At 46.3% G+C, this 23,400-nt stretch overlaps 1 long non-coding RNA gene across 2 annotated transcripts in view; it reads right to left on the bottom strand.

The window, feature by feature from the left end:
* Positions 1-23,400, bottom strand: part of LOC134910379 (uncharacterized) — a 252,440-nt gene that overhangs the window by 122,698 nt on the left and 106,342 nt on the right. The window contains exon 2 of one of the 2 annotated variants that reach the window (XR_010176180.1): positions 20,466-20,603. The exons of the other annotated variant lie outside the window; for it this stretch is intronic. This is a non-coding gene — a long non-coding RNA (uncharacterized LOC134910379). The remainder of the gene's footprint in view (positions 1-20,465; positions 20,604-23,400) is intronic. 2 annotated transcript variants of the gene reach the window in all.

The following is a 23,400-nucleotide window of genomic DNA, read 5'->3' as shown; positions in this document are numbered from 1 at the left end:
CGGGTCCGAGCGACTCGGATCTTCCCGCCTTGCTCGGTTAACCCGAGCGCGCCCGAACGTCATCATGACGCTGTCGGATTCTCGCGAGACTCGGATTCTATCTAAGGAGCCGCGCGTCGCCGCCATTTTCACACGTGCATTGAGATTGATAGGGAGAGGACGTGGCTGGCGTCCTCTCCATTTAGATTAGAAGAGAGAGAGTGAGATTGATTTGAGACAGAGACACTTGATTTACTGGAGCTTAGGAGTACTGTAGAGAGTGCAGAGTTTAGTAGTGACTGACCACAGTGACCACCAGACAGTGCAGTTTTATTTAATATAATCCGTTCTCTGCCTGAAAAAAACGATACACAGTGACTCAGTCACATACCATATCTGTGTGCACTGCTCAGCCCAGTGTGCTGCATCATCTATGTATATATCTGACTGTGCTCACACAGCTTATAATTGTGGGGGAGACTGGGGAGCAGTGCCAGTTATAGGTTATAGCAGGAGCAAGGAGTACATATTATTAAAATTAAACAGTGCACACTTTTGCTGCAGGAGTGCCACTGCCAGTGTGACTGACCAGGGACCTGACCACACTGACCACCAGTATAGTTAGTAGTATACTATATTGTGATTGCCTGAAAAAGTTAAACACTCGTCGTGTGACTTGTGTGGTGTTTTTTTTTTTATTCTATAAAAAACTCATTCTGCTGACAGACAGTGTCCAGCAGGTCCGTCATTATATAATATATACCTGTCCGGCTGCAGTAGTGATATATATATATTTTTTATATCATTATTTATCATCCAGTCGCAGCAGACACAGTACGGTAGTTCACGGCTGTAGCTACCTCTGTGTCGGCACTCGGCAGTCCATCCATAATTGTATACCACCTACCCGTGGTTTTTTTTTCATTCTTCTTTATACATACATACTACATCTCTTTATCAACCAGTCTATATTAGCAGCAGACACAGTACAGTAGTCCACGGCTGTAGCTACCTCTGTGTCGGCACTCGGCAGTCCATCCATAATTGTATACCACCTACCCGTGGTTTTTCTTTCTTTCTTCTTTATACATACATACTACATCTCTTTATCAACCAGTCTATATTAGCAGCAGACACAGTACAGTACGGTAGTCCACGGCTGTAGCTACCTCTGTGTCGGCACTCGGCAGTCCGTCCATAATTGTATACCACCTACCCGTGGTTTTTTTTTCTTTCTTCTTTATACATACATACTACATCTCTTTATCAACCAGTCTATATTAGCAGCAGACACGGTACAGTAGTCCACGGCTGTAGCTACCTCTGTGCCGGCACTCGGCAGTCCATCCATAATTGTATACCACCTACCCGTGGTTTTTTTTCTTTCTTCTTTATACATACATACTACATCTCTTTATCAACCAGTCTATATTAGCAGCAGACACAGTACAGTAGTCCACGGCTGTAGCTACCTCTGTGTCGGCACTCGGCAGTCCATCCATAATTGTATACCACCTACCCGTGGTTTTTTTTTCTTTCTTCTTTATACATACATACTACATCTCTTTATCAACCACTCTATATTAGCAGCAGACACAGTACAGTACGGTAGTCCACGGCTGTAGCTACCTCTGTGTCGGCACTCGGCAGTCCGTCCATAATTGTATACCACCTACCCGTGGTTTTTTTTTCTTTCTTCTTTATACATACATACTACATCTCTTTATCAACCAGTCTATATTAGCAGCAGACACAGTACAGTAGTCCACGGCTGTAGCTACCTCTGTGTCGGCACTCGGCAGTCCATCCATAATTGTATACCACCTACCCGTGGTTTTTTTTTCTTTCTTCTTTATACATACATACTACATCTCTTTATCAACCAGTCTATATTAGCAGCAGACACAGTACAGTACGGTAGTCCACGGCTGTAGCTACCTCTGTGTCGGCACTCGGCAGTCCATCCATAATTGTATACCACCTACCCGTGGTTTTTTTTTCTTTCTTCTTTATACATACATACTACATCTCTTTATCAACCAGTCTATATTAGCAGCAGACACAGTACAGTACGGTAGTCCACGGCTGTAGCTACCTCTGTGTCGGCACTCGGCAGTCCGTCCATAATTGTATACCACCTACCCGTGGTTTTTTTTTTCTTTCTTCTTTATACATACTACATCTCATTATCAACCAGTCTATATTAGCAGCAGACACAGTACGGTAGTCCACGGCTGTAGCTACCTCTGTGTCGGCACTCGGCAGTCCGTCCATAATTGTATACCACCTACCCGTGGTTTTTTTCTTCTTTCTTCTTTATACATACTACATCTCATTATCAACCAGTCTATATTAGCAGCAGACACAGTACGGTAGTCCACGGCTGTAGCTACCTCTGTGTCGGCACTCGGCAGTCCATCCATAATTGTATACCACCTACCCGTGGTTTTTTTTTCTTTCTTCTTTATACATACATACTACATCTCATTATCATCCAGTCTATATTAGCAGCAGACACAGTACAGTACAATAGTCCACGGCTGTAGCTACCTCTGTGTCGGCACTCGGCAGTCCATCCATAATTGTATACTAGTATCCATCCATCTCCATTGTTTACCTGAGGTGCCTTTTAGTTGTGCCTATTAAAATATGGAGAACAAAAATGTTGAGGTTCCAAAATTAGGGAAAGATCAAGATCCACTTCCACCTCGTGCTGAAGCTGCTGCCACTAGTCATGGCCGAGACGATGAAATGCCAGCAACGTCGTCTGCCAAGGCCGATGCCCAATGTCATAGTACAGAGCATGTCAAATCCAAAACACCAAATATCAGTAAAAAAAGGACTCCAAAACCTAAAATAAAATTGTCGGAGGAGAAGCGTAAACTTGCCAATATGCCATTTACCACACGGAGTGGCAAGGAACGGCTGAGGCCCTGGCCTATGTTCATGGCTAGTGGTTCAGCTTCACATGAGGATGGAAGCACTCAGCCTCTCGCTAGAAAACTGAAAAGACTCAAGCTGGCAAAAGCACCGCAAAGAACTGTGCGTTCTTCGAAATCCCAAATCCACAAGGAGAGTCCAATTGTGTCGGTTGCGATGCCTGACCTTCCCAACACTGGACGTGAAGAGCATGCGCCTTCCACCATTTGCACGCCCCCTGCAAGTGCTGGAAGGAGCACCCGCAGTCCAGTTCCTGATAGTCAGATTGAAGATGTCAGTGTTGAAGTACACCAGGATGAGGAGGATATGGGTGTTGCTGGCGCTGGGGAGGAAATTGACCAGGAGGATTCTGATGGTGAGGTGGTTTGTTTAAGTCAGGCACCCGGGGAGACACCTGTTGTCCGTGGGAGGAATATGGCCGTTGACATGCCTGGTGAAAATACCAAAAAAATCAGCTCTTCGGTGTGGAAGTATTTCACCAGAAATGCGGACAACATTTGTCAAGCCGTGTGTTCCCTTTGTCAAGCTGTAATAAGTAGGGGTAAGGACATTAACCACCTCGGAACATCCTCCCTTATACGTCACCTGCAGCGCATTCATAATAAGTCAGTGACAAGTTCAAAAACTTTGGGCGACAGCGGAAGCAGCCCACTGACCAGTAAATCCCTTCCTCTTGTAACCAAGCTCACGCAAACCACCCCACCAACTCCCTCAGTGTCAATTTCCTCCTTCCCCAGGAATGCCAATAGTCCTGCAGGCCATGTCACTGGCAATTCTGACGAGTCCTCTCCTGCCTGGGATTCCTCCGATGCATCCTTGCGTGTAACGCCTACTGCTGCTGGCGCTGCTGTTGTTGCTGCTGGGAGTCGATGGTCATCCCAGAGGGGAAGTCGTAAGCCCACTTGTACTACTTCCAGTAAGCAATTGACTGTCCAACAGTCCTTTGCGAGGAAGATGAAATATCACAGCAGTCATCCTGCTGCAAAGCGGATAACTGAGGCCTTGACAACTATGTTGGTGTTAGACGTGCGTCCGGTATCCGCCGTTAGTTCACAGGGAACTAGACAACTTATTGAGGCAGTGTGCCCCCGTTACCAAATACCATCTAGGTTCCACTTCTGTAGGCAGGCGATACCGAGAATGTACACGGACGTCAGAAAAAGACTCACCAGTGTCCTAAAAAATGCAGTTGTACCCAATGTCCACTTAACCACGGACATGTGGACAAGTGGAGCAGGGCAGGGTCAGGACTATATGACTGTGACAGCCCACTGGGTAGATGTATGGACTCCCGCCGCAAGAACAGCAGCAGCGGCACCAGTAGCAGCATCTCGCAAACGCCAACTCTTTCCTAGGCAGGCTACGCTTTGTATCACCGCTTTCCAGAATACGCACACAGCTAAAAACCTCTTACGGCAACTGAGGAAGATCATCGCAGAATGGCTTACCCCAATTGGACTCTCCTGTGGATTTGTGGCATCGGACAACGCCAGCAATATTGTGTGTGCATTAAATATGGGCAAATTCCAGCACGTCCCATGTTTTGCACATACCTTGAATTTGGTGGTGCAGAATTTTTTAAAAAACGACAGGGGCGTGCAAGAGATGCTGTCGGTGGCCAGAAGAATTGCGGGACACTTTCGGCGTACAGGCACCACGTACAGAAGACTGGAGCACCACCAAAAACTACTGAACCTGCCCTGCCATCATCTGAAGCAAGAAGTGGTAACGAGGTGGAATTCAACCCTCTATATGCTTCAGAGGTTGGAGGAGCAGCAAAAGGCCATTCAAACCTATAGGAGGTGGAATGCACCTGTCTCAAGTGCAGTGGAGAATGATTTCAACGTTGTGCAAGGTTCTGATGCCCTTTGAACTTGCCACACGTGAAGTCAGTTCAGACACTGCCAGCCTGAGTCAGGTCATTCCCCTCATCAGGCTTTTGCAGAAGAAGCTGGAGACATTGAAGGAGGAGCTAACACGGAGCGATTCCGCTAGGCATGTGGGACTTGTGGATGGAGCCCTTAATTCGCTTAACAAGGATTCACGGGTGGTCAATCTGTTGAAATCAGAGCACTACATTTTGGCCACCGTGCTCGATCCTAGATTTAAAACCTACCTTGGATCTCTCTTTCCGGCAGACACAAGTCTGCTGGGGTTGAAAGACCTGCTGGTGAGAAAATTGTCAAGTCAAGCGGAACGCGACCTGTCAACATCTCCTCCTTCACATTCTCCCGCAACTGGGGGTGCGAGGAAAAGGCTCAGAATTCCGAGCCCACCCGCTGGCGGTGATGCAGGGCAGTCTGGAGCGACTGCTGATGCTGACATCTGGTCCGGACTGAAGGACCTGACAACGATTACGGACATGTCGTCTACTGTCACTGCATATGATTCTCTCAACATTGAAAGAATGGTGGAGGATTATATGAGTGACCGCATCCAAGTTGGCACGTCACACAGTCCGTACTTATACTGGCAGGAAAAAGAGGCAATTTGGAGGCCCTTGCACAAACTGGCTTTATTCTACCTAAGTTGCCCTCCCACAAGTGTGTACTCCGAAAGAGTGTTTAGTGCCGCCGCTCACCTTGTCAGCAATCGGCGTACGAGGTTACATCCAGAAAATGTGGAGAAGATGATGTTCATTAAAATGAATTATAATCAATTCCTCCGCGGAGACATTGACCAGCAGCAATTGCCTCCACAAAATACTCAGGGAGCTGAGATGGTGGATTCCAGTGGGGACGAATTGATAATCTGTGAGGAGGGGGATGTACACGGTGATATATCGGAGGATGATGATGAGGTGGACATCTTGCCTCTGTAGAGCCAGTTTGTGCAAGGAGAGATTAATTGCTTCTTTTTTGGGGGGGGGTCCAAACCAACCCGTCATATCAGTCACAGTCGTGTGGCAGACCCTGTCACTGAAATGATGGGTTGGTTAAAGTGTGCATGTCCTGTTTATACAACATAAGGGTGGGTGGGAGGGCCCAAGGACAATTCCATCTTGCACCTCTTTTTTCTTTTCTTTTTCTTTGCGTCATGTGCTGTTTGGGGAGGGTTTTTTGGAAGGGCCATCCTGCGTGACACTGCAGTGCCACTCCTAGATGGGCCCGGTGTTTGTGTCGGCCACTAGGGTCGCTTATCTTACTCACACAGTCAGCTACCTCATTGCGCCTCTTTTTTTCTTTGCGTCATGTGCTGTTTGGGGAGGGTTTTTTGGAAGGGCCATCCTGCGTGACACTGCAGTGCCACTCCTAGATGGGCCCGGTGTTTGTGTCGGCCACTAGGGTCGCTTATCTTACTCACACAGTCAGCTACCTCATTGCGCCTCTTTTTTTCTTTGCGTCATGTGCTGTTTGGGGAGGGTTTTTTGGAAGGGCCATCCTGCGTGACACTGCAGTGCCACTCCTAGATGGGCCCGGTGTTTGTGTCGGCCACTAGGGTCGCTTATCTTACTCACACAGTCAGCTACCTCATTGCGCCTCTTTTTTTCTTTGCGTCATGTGCTGTTTGGGGAGGGTTTTTTGGAAGGGACATCCTGCGTGACACTGCAGTGCCACTCCTAGATGGGCCCGGTGTTTGTGTCGGCCACTAGGGTCGCTTATCTTACTCACACAGTCAGCTACCTCATTGCGCCTCTTTTTTTCTTTGCATCATGTGCTGTTTGGGGAGGGTTTTTTGGAAGGGACATCCTGCGTGGCACTGCAGTGCCACTCCTAGATGGGCCCGGTGTTTGTGTCGGCCACTAGGGTCGCTTATCTTACTCACACAGCGACCTCGGTGCAAATTTTAGGACTAAAAATAATATTGTGAGGTGTGAGGTATTCAGAATAGACTGAAAATGAGTGTAAATTATGGTTTTTGAGGTTAATAATACTTTGGGATCAAAATGCCCCCCAAATTCTATGATTTAAGCTGTTTTTTAGGGTTTTTTGAAAAAAACACCCGAATCCAAAACACACCCGAATCCGACAAAAAAAATTCGGTGAGGTTTTGCCAAAACGCGGTCGAACCCAAAACACGGCCGCGGAACCGAACCCAAAACCAAAACACAAAACCCGAAAAATTTCCGGCGCTCATCTCTAGATTTTTACATGTCACCCCTTCCTCACCCCCACCCCTAGGGGTGCTAGGTGTGTCTTACCCCCACAGTATTTTTTTCCAGATTGTAAGTAATATGAGTAACAAGTTTGGTGTAAATTGCTCCAGGCATTTCAGAGTTATATACTGGAACATACATACACACATATATATATATATATATATATATATTTATTTATATTTATATATATATATATATATATATATATATATATTGATGATATATTGGGGGTAATTCCAAGTTGATCGCAGAAGGAATTTGGTTAGCAGTTGGGCAAAACCATGTGCACTGCAGGGGAGGCAGATATAACATGTGTAGAGAGAGTAAGATTTGGGTGGGTTATTTTGTTTCTGTGCAGGGTAAATACTAGAGATGAGCGCCTGAAATTTTTCGGGTTTTGTGTTTTGGTTTTGGGTTCGGTTCCGCGGCCGTGTTTTGGGTTCGAACGCGTTTTGGCAAAACCTCACCGAATTATTTTTGTCGGATTCGGGTGTGTTTTGGATTCGGGTGTTTTTTTCCAAAAACACTAAAAAACAGCTTAAATCATAGAATTTGGGGGTCATTTTGATCCCAAAGTATTATTAACCTCAAAAACCATAATTTACACTCATTTTCAGTCTATTCTGAATACCTCACACCTCACAATATTATTTTTAGTCCTAAAATTTGCACCGAGGTCGCTGTGTGAGTAAGATAAGCGACCCTAGTGGCCGACACAAACACCGGGCCCATCTAGGAGTGGCACTGCAGTGTCACGCAGGATGTCCCTTCCAAAAAACCCTCCCCAAACAGCACATGACGCAAAGAAAAAAAGAGGCGCTATGAGGTAGCTGTGTGAGTAAGATTAGCGACCCTAGTGGCCGACACAAACACCGGGCCCATCTAGGAGTGGCACTGCAGTGTCACGCAGGATGGCCCTTCCAAAAAACCCTCCCCAAACAGCACATGACGCAAAGAAAAAAAGAGGCGCAATGAGGTAGCTGACTGTGTGAGTAAGATTAGCGACCCTAGTGGCCGACACAAACACCGGGCACATCTAGGAGTGGCACTGCAGTGTCACGCAGGATGTCCCTTCCAAAAAACCCTCCCCAAACAGCACATGACGCAAAGAAAAAAAGAGGCGCAATGAGGTAGCTGTGTGAGTAAGATTAGCGACCCTAGTGGCCGACACAAACACCGGGCACATCTAGGAGTGGCACTGCAGTGTCACGCAGGATGTCCCTTCCAAAAAACCCTCCCCAAACAGCACATGACGCAAAGAAAAAAAGAGGCGCAATGAGGTAGCTGTGTGAGTAAGATTAGCGACCCTAGTGGCCGACACAAACACCGGGCCCATCTAGGAGTGGCACTGCAGTGTCACGCAGGATGTCCCTTCCAAAAAACCCTCCCCAATCAGCACATGATGCAAAGAAAAAGAAAAGAAAAAAGAGGTGCAAGATGGAATTATCCTTGGGCCCTCCCACCCACCCTTATGTTGTATAAACAAAACAGGACATGCACACTTTAACCAACCCATCATTTCAGTGACAGGGTCTGCCACACGACTGTGACTGATATGACGGGTTGGTTTGGACCCCCCCCAAAAAAGAAGCAATTAATCTCTCCTTGCACAAACTGGCTCTACAGAGGCAAGATGTCCACCTCATCTTCACCCTCCGATATATCACCGTGTACATCCCCCTCCTCACAGATTATCAATTCGTCCCCACTGGAATCCACCATCTCAGCTCCCTGTGTACTTTGTGGAGGCAATTGCTGCTGGTCAATGTCTCCGCGGAGGAATTGATTATAATTCATTTTAATGAACATCATCTTCTCCACATTTTCTGGATGTAACCTCGTACGCCGATTGCTGACAAGGTGAGCGGCGGCACTAAACACTCTTTCGGAGTACACACTTGTGGGAGGGCAACTTAGGTAGAATAAAGCCAGTTTGTGCAAGGGCCTCCAAATTGCCTCTTTTTCCTGCCAGTATAAGTACGGACTGTGTGACGTGCCTACTTGGATGCGGTCACTCATATAATCCTCCACCATTCTATCAATGTTGAGAGAATCATATGCAGTGACAGTAGACGACATGTCCGTAATCGTTGTCAGGTCCTTCAGTCCGGACCAGATGTCAGCATCAGCAGTCGCTCCAGACTGCCCTGCATCACCGCCAGCGGGTGGGCTCGGAATTCTGAGCCTTTTCCTCGCACCCCCAGTTGCGGGAGAATGTGAAGGAGGAGATGTTGACAGGTCGCGTTCCGCTTGACTTGACAATTTTGTCACCAGCAGGTCTTTCAACCCCAGCAGACCTGTGTCTGCCGGAAAGAGAGATCCAAGGTAGGCTTTAAATCTAGGATCGAGCACGGTGGCCAAAATGTAGTGCTCTGATTTCAACAGATTGACCACCCGTGAATCCTTGTTAAGCGAATTAAGGGCTGCATCCACAAGTCCCACATGCCTAGCGGAATCGCTCCGTGTTAGCTCCTCCTTCAATGCCTCCAGCTTCTTCTGCAAAAGCCTGATGAGGGGAATGACCTGACTCAGGCTGGCAGTGTCTGAACTGACTTCACGTGTGGCAAGTTCAAAGGGCATCAGAACCTTGCACAACGTTGAAATCATTCTCCACTGCACTTGAGACAGGTGCATTCCACCTACTATATCGTGCTCAATTGTATAGGCTTGAATGGCCTTTTGCTGCTCCTCCAACCTCTGAAGCATATAGAGGGTTGAATTCCACCTCGTTACCACTTCTTGCTTCAGATGATGGCAGGGCAGGTTCAGTAGTTTTTGGTGGTGCTCCAGTTTTCTGTACGTGGTGCCTGTACGCCGAAAGTGTCCCGCAATTCTTCTGGCCACCGACAGCATCTCTTGCACGCCCCTGTCGTTTTTAAAAAAATTCTGCACCACCAAATTCAAGGTATGTGCAAAACATGGGACGTGCTGGAATTGGCCCAGATTTAATGCACACACAATATTGCTGGCGTTGTCCGATGCCACAAATCCACAGGAGAGTCCAATTGGGGTAAGCCATTCCGCGATGATCTTCCTCAGTTGCCGTAAGAGGTTTTCAGCTGTGTGCGTATTCTGGAAAGCGGTGATACAAAGCGTAGCCTGCCTAGGAAAGAGTTGGCGTTTGCGAGATGCTGCTACTGGTGCCGCCGCTGCTGTTCTTGCGGCGGGAGTCCATACATCTACCCAGTGGGCTGTCACAGTCATATAGTCCTGACCCTGCCCTGCTCCACTTGTCCACATGTCCGTGGTTAAGTGGACATTGGGTACAGCTGCATTTTTTAGGACACTGGTGACTCTTTTTTCTGAGGTCTGTGTACATTTTCGGTATCGCCTGCCTAGAGAAATGGAACCTAGATGGTATTTGGTACCGGGGACACAGTACCTCCAACAAGTCTCTAGTTGGCTCTGCAGTAATGATGGATACCGGAACCACGTTTCTCACCACCCAGGATGCCAAGGCCTCAGTTATCCGCTTTGCAGTAGGATGACTGCTGTGATATTTCATCTTCCTCGCAAAGGACTGTTGAACAGTCAATTGCTTACTGGAAGTAGTACAAGTGGGCTTACGACTTCCCCTCTGGGATGACCATCGACTCCCAGCGGCAACAACAGCAGCGCCAGCAGCAGTAGGCGTTACACGCAAGGATGCATCGGAGGAATCCCAGGCAGGAGAGGACTCGTCAGACTTGCCAGTGACATGGCCTGCAGGACTATTGGCATTCCTGGGGAAGGAGGAAATTGACACTGAGGGAGTTGGTGGGGTGGTTTGCGTGAGCTTGGTTACAAGAGGAAGGGATTTACTGGTCAGTGGACTGCTTCCGCTGTCACCCAAAGTTTTTGAACTTGTCACTGACTTATTATGAATGCGCTGCAGGTGACGTATAAGGGAGGATGTTCCGAGGTGGTTAACGTCCTTACCCCTACTTATTACAGCTTGACAAAGGGAACACACGGCTTGACACCTGTTGTCAGCATTTCTGGTGAAATACCTCCACACCGAAGAGCTGATTTTTTTGGTATTTTCACCTGGCATGTCAACGGCCATATTCCTCCCACGGACAACAGGTGTCTCCCCGGGTGCCTGACTTAAACAAACCACCTCACCATCAGAATCCTCCTGGTCAATTTCCTCCCCAGCGCCAGCAACACCCATATCCTCCTCATCCTGGTGTACTTCAACACTGACATCTTCAATCTGACTATCAGGAACTGGACTGCGGGTGCTCCTTCCAGCACTTGCAGGGGGCGTGCAAATGGTGGAAGGCGCATGCTCTTCACGTCCAGTGTTGGGAAGGTCAGGCATCGCAACCGACACAATTGGACTCTCCTTGTGGATTTGGGATTTCAAAGAACGCACAGTTCTTTGCGGTGCTTTTGCCAGCTTGAGTCTTTTCAGTTTTCTAGCGAGAGGCTGAGTGCTTCCATCCTCATGTGAAGCTGAACCACTAGCCATGAACATAGGCCAGGGCCTCAGCCGTTCCTTGCCACTCCGTGTGGTAAATGGCATATTGGCAAGTTTACGCTTCTCCTCCGACAATTTTATTTTAGGTTTTGGAGTCCTTTTTTTTCTGATATTTGGTGTTTTGGATTTGACATGCTCTGTACTATGACATTGGGCATCGGCCTTGGCAGACGACGTTGCTGGCATTTCATCGTCTCGGCCATGACTAGTGGCAGCAGCTTCAGCACGAGGTGGAAGTGGATCTTGATCTTTCCCTAATTTTGGAACCTCAACTTTTTTGTTCTCCATATTTTATAGGCAGAACTAAAAGGCACCTCAGGTAAACAATGGAGATGGATGGATTGGATACTAGTATACAATTATGGACGGACTGCCACGGTTAGGTGGTATAAAAAAACCACGGTTAGGTGGTATATAATACAATTATGGATGGACGGACTGCCTGCCGAGTGCCGACACAGAGGTAGCCACAGCCGTGAACTACCGCACTGTACACTGGTTGATAAAGAGATAGTAGTATACTCGTAACAACTAGTATGACGACGGTATAAAGAATGAAAAAAAAACCACGGTTAGGTGGTATATATTATAATACAATTATGGATGGACGGACTGCCTGCCGAGTGCCGACACAGAGGTAGCCACAGCCGTGAACTACCGCACTGTACACTGGTTGATAAAGAGATAGTAGTATACTCGTAACAACTAGTATGACGACGGTATAAAGAATGAAAAAAAAACCACGGTTAGGTGGTATATATTATAATACAATTATGGTTGGACGGACTGCCTGCCGAGTGCCGACACAGAGGTAGCCACAGCCGTGAACTACCGCACTGTACACTGGTTGATAAAGAGATAGTAGTATACTCGTAACAACTAGTATGACGACGGTATAAAGAATGAAAAAAAAACCACGGTTAGGTGGTATATATTATAATACAATTATGGATGGACGGACTGCCTGCTGAGTGCCGACACAGAGGTAGCCACAGCCGTGAACTACCGCACTGTACACTGGTTGATATAGAGATAGTAGTATACTCGTAACATCTAGTATGACGACGGTATAAAGAATGAAAAAAAAACCACGGTTAGGTGGTATATATTATAATACAATTATGGTTGGACGGACTGCCTGCCGAGTGCCGACACAGAGGTAGCCACAGCCGTGAACTACCGCACTGTACACTGGTTGATAAAGAGATAGTAGTATACTCGTAACAACTAGTATGACGACGGTATAAAGAATGAAAAAAAAACCACGGTTAGGTGGTATATAATACAATTATGGTTGGACGGACTGCCTGCCGAGTGCCGACACAGAGGTAGCCACAGCCGTGAACTACCGCACTGTACACTGGTTGATAAAGAGATAGTAGTATACTCGTAACAACTAGTATGACGACGGTATAAAGAATGAAAAAAAAAACACGGTTAGGTGGTATATATTATAATACAATTATGGTTGGACGGACTGCCTGCCGAGTGCCGACACAGAGGTAGCCACAGCCGTGAACTACCGCACTGTACACTGGTTGATAAAGAGATAGTAGTATACTCGTAACAACTAGTATGACGACGGTATAAAGAATGAAAAAAAAACCACGGTTAGGTGGTATATATTATAATACAATTATGGTTGGACGGACTGCCTGCCGAGTGCCGACACAGAGGTAGCCACAGCCGTGAACTACCGCACTGTACACTGGTTGATAAAGTGATAGTAGTATACTCGTAACAACTAGTATGACGACGGTATAAAGAATGAAAAAAAAACCACGGTTAGGTGGTATATAATACAATTATGGTTGGACGGACTGCCTGCCGAGTGCCGACACAGAGGTAGCCACAGCCGTGAACTACCGCACTGTACACTGGTTGATAAAGAGATAGTAGTATACTCGTAACAACTAGTATGACGACGGTATAAAGAATGAAAAAAAAACCACGGTTAGGTGGTATATATTATAATACAATTATGGTTGGACGGACTGCCTGCCGAGTGCCGACACAGAGGTAGCCACAGCCGTGAACTACCGCACTGTACACTGGTTGATAAAGAGATAGTAGTATACTCGTAACAACTAGTATGACGACGGTATAAAGAATGAAAAAAAAACCACGGTTAGGTGGTATATATTATAATACAATTATGGATGGACGGACTGCCTGCCGAGTGCCGACACAGAGGTAGCCACAGCCGTGAACTACCGCACTGTACACTGGTTGATAAAGAGATAGTAGTATACTCGTAACAACTAGTATGACGACGGTATAAAGAATGAAAAAAAAACCACGGTTAGGTGGTATATAATACAATTATGGTTGGACGGACTGCCTGCCGAGTGCCGACACAGAGGTAGCCACAGCCGTGAACTACCGCACTGTACACTGGTTGATAAAGAGATAGTAGTATACTCGTAACAACTAGTATGACGACGGTATAAAGAATGAAAAAAAAACCACGGTTAGGTGGTATATATTATAATACAATTATGGATGGACGGACTGCCTGCCGAGTGCCGACACAGAGGTAGCCACAGCCGTGAACTACCGCACTGTACTGTGTCTGCTGCTAATATAGACTGGTTGATAAAGAGATAGTATACAATACTACTAATATACTGGTGGTCAGGCACTGGTCACCACTAGTCACACTGGCAGTGGCACTCCTGCAGCAAAAGTGTGCACTGTTTAATTTTAATATAATATTATTTATCATGTACTCCTGGCTCCTGCTATAACAACCTGCAGTGCTCCCCAGTCTCCCCCACAATTATAAGCTTTATATACAATACATTGATGTGCAGCACACTGGGCTGAGCAGTGCACACAGACTGAGTCACTGTGTGACTGTGTATCGTTTTTTTCAGGCAGAGAACGGATATATTAAATAAAACAAACAACTGCACTGTCTCTGGTGGTCACTGGTCACTGTGGTCGTCAGTCACTAAACTCTGTCTGCACTCTCTTCTAATCTACAGTATCACAGCAATCTCTCTCTCTCTCTCTCTTCTAAATCTAATCTAAATGGAGAGGACGCCAGCCACGTCCTCTCCCTATCAATCTCAATGCACGTGTGAAAATGGCGGCGACGCGCGGCTCCTTATATAGAATCCGAGTCTCGCGAGAATCCGACAGCGTCATGATGACGTTCGGGCGCGCTCGGGTTAACCGAGCAAGGCGGGAAGATCCGAGTCGCTCGGACCCGTGAAAAAAAAAGTGAAGTTCGTGCGGGTTCGGATTCAAAGAAACCGAACCCGCTCATCTCTAGTAAATACTGGCTGTTTTATTTTTACACTGCAATTTAGATTGCAGATTGAACACACCACACCCAAATCTAACTCTCTCTGCACACAGGGCCGGCGCTACCACTAGTCAGCTTTAGGCAGCTGCCTATGGGTGGCGACCACTGGAGGGCGGCACCGCCCATTGAATTAAAGAGTGAACGCTTTAAGAGACGAGGAGCAGCTCGTGGGCGCCCGCCAAGTCAGTCTGTCTACAACTTGAGTGACTGACTGTGTGAGGGAGTCCTGTTTCTTCAACCCTGCTGCCCCCCACCCCCACCCCTACCTCTGTGATAGCAGCACCCGGCATAGATACACATACCGCCGCGGTGCCGCCCTGCATAGTGGAGTGTTCAAACAGGCTGCTGCAGCATGTGCTCCCGAGTAGTCCCACATTATCATTACGAGCTGGCACTGGCGTTCCCCCCGCGATTGTCTCCCGCGGCGGCGTCATGATGCCCGCTCCGGCGCGCCCCCCCCTGCATTTGGGCTGTGGAAGCAGTCAGCCGCTGGGCCGCTCCACTGCCGCATTTTGTTACCCGATCCGGCGTCCCCCCCCCTGAGTTTTGGCTTAAGGATCAGTCACCCACTGGGCTTGTTACCCGCTCCGACGCTCTCCCCCACGCCCCCCCACGATCGGCTCCTGCAATTGTTGTCCGTGCTCCCCCCTTCTCCATGAGATCCTGCGACTGGCTCCCCTCACCGAATGGTACCTGCTGCATCCCCGAACCCCCCCCCATCCTCATGCATCTTGTCACCTGCTCCCCCCACGGCTATTGGGCTCCCGCTCCTGCTGCCTTTCCACCCCCCCCTCCTGCATCTTGTTAATAGGTTCCCCCTGCCCCGAAATTGAGCTCCCACAGCTTCCCCCCCCCCCGCAATTGGGCTCCCACATGTTGCCCCCCCCTCCTGCATCTTGTTACTAGCTTTCCCCCGCCCCGAAATTGAGCTCCCACAGCTTCCCCCCCCCCCCGCAATTTAGTTCCCACATTTCCCCCCCCCTCCTGTATCTTGTTACTAGTATCCCCCTCCCCCCGCAATTGGGCTCACACATGTTGCCTCCCCCCCCCCTCCCCTCCTTCATCTTGTCACCAGCTCCCCCCCTCTATCAGTCTCCCGCATGGCAGGAGCACCCAGGGCCAGGTGAGTACTAGGAGGACGTCTCCTGGCTTAACGTGAGGCAGCGAATGCATTCTTCGTGCTGTGTCTGGATCCGCGGGAGTAAGCTACACTGCACCTGAGGTTGACTGGACAATGTGACGGTGAGTGACTGGAGAGACCTGTGCCCTCCTGCCCCCCCCCCCCCCCCGTGTGTGGCCCCTGTACACCCTGCCTCTGTGTGTGTCTGTGTGTGTCTGTGTGTCCTCTTCCCCTCACCATGGTGTGTGGCCCCCTGTGCCTCCCTGCCCCTGTGTGTGTGACACACTGTGCCCCCCTCCCCCATGTATGACACACTGTACACCCTCTGCCCCTGTGTGTGTGACACACTGTGCCCCCCTCCCCCATGTATAACACACTGTACACCCTCTGCCCCTGTGTGTGTGAAACCCTGTCCTGCTGCCACCCCCATGTGTGATTCACTTTGCACCTCCCCTCCCCCCTCCTTGTGGGACACACTGTGCGCCCTTTGCCTCTGTGTGTGGCACCCTGTAACGACCGCAGGGGTGTGTTTTTGATCTGTGGGAGGGGTTAAATTGGCATTTTTGTTGTATTTTTTTTCTGCCCTTCCTCTTCCTACTCATGTCCTATGTCCCTGTCTCCCGGTCGGCATCCATCGGTTCCTCTGTCCCCTGGTCACAGCCAATCACAGTCCATCACCCCACACCCTTTGCCTCCATAGTCAGGGCCCGTCAGCCCAAAGCCTCTGCCCCGCAGTCGCAGCCCGACACCCATGAGCAGGAATGTGCTCACCTCGGTCACAGCCCATCGCCCAGGGACCTCTGCCTCACGGTCGCAGCCTGTACCCACACACCTACTGCCCCTGCTCACGGGCTCTCGCCTGGTACAGTCTGCCACCCGCTCACACCATCTGTCCACTGGTTGCAGCCAGTTGCCCCATGTATCTGCCCACAGGTCGCATTCCATCGCCCCATGATCTCAGTCTCCCAGTCGCAGTCCATCGCCCCGCTGTATCTGTCCACCAACCTGTTACCACATTGCCTCTAAAAATATAGATGTATTTCAATGTGGATCTGGCATTTTGGGTGTGGTTTGTGTGAATCTGTTTTTTTTTGTTAGTTAATTTTTAGTAGATCTGGATTTTTTTCTGTGTATTTTTCTGGATCAAGCGTCTTTCTGTGTATTTTTATGTGGATCTGGCTTTGTGTTTTTGGTGAATCTGACTTTGTTTTGGTCTATTGTGTGGATCTGCATCAGGGATCTGGCTTTTTTTCAACATGTCTTTATGTGGATGAGAAATTTCTGGTGTATTTTATGTAAAACTGGATTTTTTTTTAAATGTATTTGTATATAGATCTAGCTTGTTTCAATGTGGTTTGTGTGAATCTGTCGATTTCAATATATTTTTATGTGAATCTGGCTTTTTATGTTTTTTTAGTGAATCTGCCTTTTTTCAATGTATTATGTGGATTTGTTTTTTTTACGTGTATCTTTATGTGGATTTGGCTTCTTCAATTTGCTTATGGGTCTGGCATTTTCAATGTATTTTTGTTTGGATCTGGCTTTTTTAAATGTGAGACAGAATTTTGCATACTCCGCCATCCAGTCCGGGTTTGGGGATGGCCATGCTTGAGCACAGGTGGCTTAGTAGCCATGCTTAAGCACAGGTGATTTAGTACCTCACTTTGATTTAGCTATCTGGACTCAAGTATGGATATCCTGGTGACCTGGACTGTAATGGCGGAGTATGGGGGGCTCTGATGGGATCTGTGTTGGCGATGTCGTCAGTTCATAATTCATCTCTTCCAGTGGCTGCCTGCCAGTAGTGGTGCGCCGATTGCTTCCTTGTATCTCAGCTGTAGATTGTAAGCTTGCGAACAGGGCTTCCCTACCCCTCTGTTATTACCCAGTTTTGTTTTATTAGTGTTGTTTCCAATTGTAAAGCGCAACGGATTTTGCTGCGCTATATAAGAAACTATTAATCGATAAAATAATATTGTGTACTGAGAATTGTGATGCTATTTGTTACCTGTGCTCTGGTTTTAGTTTTTTAGTTACTGTAATGTTAAGTTCTGTGAACCCTGTATTGTTCTGGGATGTGCCGTATGTACGGTGCTGCAAAACACTTGTAACGCCTTATAAAGAATATGTAATAATGATATGGGGGGGGGGGGGGGGGGGCAGTAGGTTAAAGTTTTGCCTAGGGTGTCGAGAAACCTTGTACCGGCCCTGTCTGCACATGTTATATCTGCCCCCCCTGCAGTGCACATGGTTTTGCCCAACTGCTAACAAAATTCCTGCTGCGATCAACTTGGAATTACCCCCATAGATTTGTAATCTGCTATAAGTGCCCATTAGCCTTATGATAAGTGCTGCTTTTTACGGGACCTATTTATTTTCTCACGAAAAATGGGTGTTTTTCGTGGGACCTAATTGGATAGTGTGATGAAAAAATGATCACAGGTAATTGGAAACCCCTATTAGACTAAACCTATAACCTGTATATGCCATGTTGCAAAGTGGGGGCAGTACGGATGGTGTAATGGTTAGCATTACTGCTTCACAGCACTGAGGCCATAGGTTTGATTCCTACCATGACCCTAATTGTGTGGAGTTTGTATATTTTCCCCATACTTGTGTGGGTTTCTTCTGGGTACACCAGTTTCCTCGCACAATCCAAAATTATACTGGTAGGTTAATTGGCTCCCAAAAAAATGTACCTTAGCGTGAATGTGTGTGCGTGTACATGTGATATGGAATATAGATTGTAAGCTCCACTGGGGCAGGGACTGATGTGAATGGACAATTATTCTCTGTAAAGCGCTACAGAATATGTGTGCGCTATATAAATAACTGGTAATAAATAAATAATAGCTAAATAAAGTGTAGCCTACTCTAGTTGGGTCATATAAGTATATAAATTGCATCCTCATGAGTATTGGATTTTCTCCCTTCACTATGTAGCCGACAAGGGCCCTCATTCCGAGTTATTCGCTCGCTAGCCGCTTTTCGCAGCAGTACACACGCTAAGTCGCCGCCCTCTGGGAGTGTATCTTAGCTTAGCAGAATTGCGAACGAAGTATTCGCAATATTGCAAAAAGATTTTTCTGTGCAGTTTCTGAGTAGCTCGAGACTTACTCTTCCAGTGCGATCAGTTCAGTGCTTGTCGTTCCTGGTTTGACGTCACAAACACACCCAGCGTTCGCCCAGACACTCCCCCGTTTCTTCAGCCACTCCCGCGTTTTTCCCAGAAACGGCAGCGTTTTTTCACACACTCCCATAAAACGGCCAGTTTCCGCCCAGAAACACCCACTTCCTGTCAATCACACTCCGATCACCAGAACGAAGAAAAAACCTCGGAATGCCGTGAGTAAAATACCAAACTTCTTAGCAAATTTACTTGGCGCAGTCGCAGTGCGAACATTGCGCATGCGCAATTAGCATAAAATCGCTGCAATGCGAAGAAAATTACCGAGCGAACAACTCGGAATGAGGGCCAAGGACAACACTGTGAAAATGAATACAACTCCGCTGCAAGTGTGACATTTTATGGTAAGTATGAATTGATCTGGGGCATGAAAAACTTGTACAATAATAAAATAAATGGAAAACAGATACAATTACATAATTTTCTTAGAATTGCAGAATGTTTTATCAAGACAATTGAATCGTGTTCATTAATTAACATACATTATTTTCAATAAAAGATGCGTCCAAACCACAGTCTGCTGTAAAAACAATACTGCCAGCTCCCTATGTATCAGCTCTTTGTTTATAATGTTATTACAGCATTTTTGTGTTAGGAGCTATATTTAATGTTTGCTTACATTCTTAGCTCTGTTGTTTAATTAAATTACTTGTGCAACTTTATTTGGCTAAAGGTTTGTTTGACATAACTCCATAAAACATGCAGCTTCTCTATTTATATAATATTTTAGGTTACGCAAAGAGAGACACATAATGAAGCAAGGTGCAAAATTACTTTGGCTCCTGTATAGGTATTTATATATTTTGAGTCACATTCATCATTACATTACTTTGGTGCAATAATAAACACTATGGGCCTGATAGAGAATTGCACGCATTAGCTGCAAGTGCCAATGTCAATATTATATCTAATGTGAAAGTATATATAAGATATGGAAAGTGTGTTTACATTTTTACATAGCAATGACTGTGGGTCTCTTATGTGAGCCATATTACATGCTATCATAGAAAGTTAATCTGATTAGGTCAATCCTTGAAAAAAAACAAACTCCATTATTAATAGTATTTTGGAACACTGTACACTAGTACTTTTTGCATGCACATGATGTTTGCATGTCCAGTATTATTTGCAACTACTACATTGACTTTGCCAACTACTTTATTGCCAACAGCAATGCCATCTTTTCCCCACACACTTCTCCTATACCCCCTCCCTCCTTTGCCTTTGATTTCCCCCTTTCACTTGCCCTCTTGAACCCATTCACTCCTACCTCCTCTGCTGCCTCTCTCTTGGTCTTTGCTCCCATCTTGACCATCTATTCAACCTGTCCCTCTCTACCAGCTCTGTGTCCTCCTTCTTCACACTTACCTTTGTCTCTCCTTTCCTTAAGAAACATGGTATCCTTCTTTGCACCTTCCTCTCCATTGACCTCCACAATTCTCTCCTATCTTGGTTCACATGATACCTCACCAACTGGTCTTTATCAGACCCTTCGTCTTGCTCCACCTGCAAATATTGTTACTTTTTCTTACTGTATTTCCACCTCTGTAATATCTCCATCATTGGCATACACAGCAGACGTCATTAGGGTGGGTGTGTACTCAGTGCAATTTAGAAAGGTATACTCTGCACTGAGGGGAGTATCAACAAACATCATGATTTCTCCCAAATCTCTCCCATATCATGTCCAACCCAATCTTTTTCCATATCATCATATCCAAATAAGTCCACTCGACTCCATCGCCTACATTACCTATAACCATATTATGCCACGTAGTAGTGTCTGCAATTCATAGTAGGCCAAGTAAGACTTGACAGTGTATTTTATATCTACATGTACTGTACAACTCACTGTATTGCTCCACCCTCAGCTCCTCTGTGGTTAGAGATAATCAATGCATCTCACTAGATTGCCATTGACAACTGTGCCATTCAAATTCTCGTTCACACTCATTATTATCTCCTCTCCTGACTAGAGATGTGTGGTGGGCACTTTTCGTGTTTTGTGTTTTGGTTTTGGTTCTGGTTCCATGCTCGTGTTTTGGCTCTGGATTGGTTTTGCCAAAACCACCCTTTTGTGTTTTGGTTTTGGATCTGGATGATTTAAAAAACAAACAAACAAACATAAAAACTGCTAAAATCTAGAGATGAGCGGGTTCGGTTCGTCTAGATCCAAACCCCCACGAACTTCACGTGTTTTATACGGGTCCGAAGCAGCCTCGGATCTTCCCGTCTTGCTCGGTTAACCCGAACGAGGCCGAACGTCATCATCCCGCTGTCGGATTCTCGCGAGATTCGTATTCCATATAAAGAGCCGCGTGTCGCCGCCATTTTCACTCGTGCATTAGAGATTGAACGGAGAGGACGTGGCTACGTTCTCTCCCTGAAAAGCTCCATATCTGTACTCAGTGTGCTGAAAATATCTGTGCTCAGTGTGCTGCATTGTGGGGACCACCAGTATATAATAGTAGTACAGTACAGTAGGCCATTGCTGTATCTTGCAGCTCCACGTCAGACTCAGTTCTAGACAGTATCCTGATCAGTGCTCAATATCTGCTGCATTATTGTGTGACCAGTAAACTATATAGTAGTACAGTGCAGCATTTTGGTGACCAGCAGTATAGTACAGTACATAGGCCATTGCTGTATCTTGCAGCTCCGTGTCACGGCAAGTTTCCATATCTGTGCTGCATTGTTGTTAGCAGTATATATAGTAGTACAGTGCAGCATTTTGGTGACCAACAGTATATAGTTGTACAGTAGGCAATTGCTGTATCTTGCAGCTCCGTGTCACTTCAAGTATCCATATCTGTGCTGCATTGTTGTGAGCAGTATATATATAGTAGTCTGTGCAGCATTTTGGTGACCAACAGTATATAGTTGTACAGTACAGTAGGCCATTGCTGTATCTTGTAGCTCTGTGTCACTTCAAGTATCCATATCTGTGCTGCATTGTTGTGAGCAGTATATATAGTAGTACAGTGCAGCATTTTGGTGACCAACAGTATGTAGTTGTACAGTACAGTAGGCCATTGCTGTATCTTGCAGCTCCGTGTCACTTCAAGTATCCATATCTGTGCTGCATTGTTGTGAGCAGTATATATAGTAGTACAGTGCAGCATTTTGGTGACCAACAGTATATAGTTGTACAGTACAGTAGGCCATTGCTGTATCTTGCAGCTCCGTATCACTGCAAGCATCCATATCTGTGCTTTATTGTTGTGAGCAGTATATATAGTAGTACAGTGCAGCATTTTGGTGACCAACAGTATATAGTTGTACAGTACAGTAGGCCATTGCTGTATCTTGCAGCTCCGTGTCACTGCAAGTATACATATCTGTGCTGCATTGTTGTGAGCACTATATATAGTAGTACAGTGCAGCATTTTGGTGACCAACAGTATATAGTTGTACAGTACAGTAGGCCATTGCTGTATCTTGCAGCTCCGTGTCACTTCAAGTATCCATATCTGTGCTGCATTGTTGTGAGCAGTATATATAGTAGTACAGTACAGCATTTTGGTGACCAACAGTATATAGTTGTACAGTACAGTAGGCCATTGCTGTATCTTGCAGCTCCGTGTCACTTCAAGTATACATATCTGTGCTGCATTGTTGTGAGCAGTATATATAGTAGTACAGTGCAGCATTTTGGTGACCAACAGTATATAGTTGTACAGTACAGTAGGCCATTGCTGTATCTTGCAGCTCCGTGTCACTGCAAGTATCCATATCTGTGCTGCATTGTTGTGAGCAGTATATAGTAGTACAGTGCAGCATTGTGGTGACCAGTATACTACAGTACAATAGTCCAGTGCTGTTCTCGCTGCTCAGTGTCAGTTCTCCGTAGTATCATCAGTGCTCAGTAAAATCAGTGCTCAGTATAATCAGTGATTGATCAATATAATCATTGCACTGTTAGACGTGCGTCCGTTTTCCGCCATTAGTGCATTGGGATTTAAACAATTGATGAAGTTATTGTGTCCCCGGTACAAAATCCCATCTAGATTCCACTTCACTAGGCTGGCGATAGCGAGATTTTACCAATTAATATCAGTGATTTATAATTAATTATTAATTACAGTGATCTTGCCAAATGATTCCAGTGATTTTGTCATTTTCTTCCAGTGATTTGGACCAATAATACCATTGATTAGAACGAATAATTCCTGTGATTTTGTCATTTTCTTCCAGTGATTTGGACCAATAATACCATTGATTAGAATTAATAATTCCTGTGATTTAGTCATTTTCTTCCAGTGATTTGGACCAATAATACCATTGATTAGGACGAATAATTCCT

Source organism: Pseudophryne corroboree, chromosome 4, assembly GCF_028390025.1.
Source record: "Pseudophryne corroboree isolate aPseCor3 chromosome 4, aPseCor3.hap2, whole genome shotgun sequence".
NCBI lineage: Eukaryota > Metazoa > Chordata > Amphibia > Anura > Myobatrachidae > Pseudophryne > Pseudophryne corroboree.
This window is presented reverse-complemented; position numbering and strand designations above follow the sequence as displayed.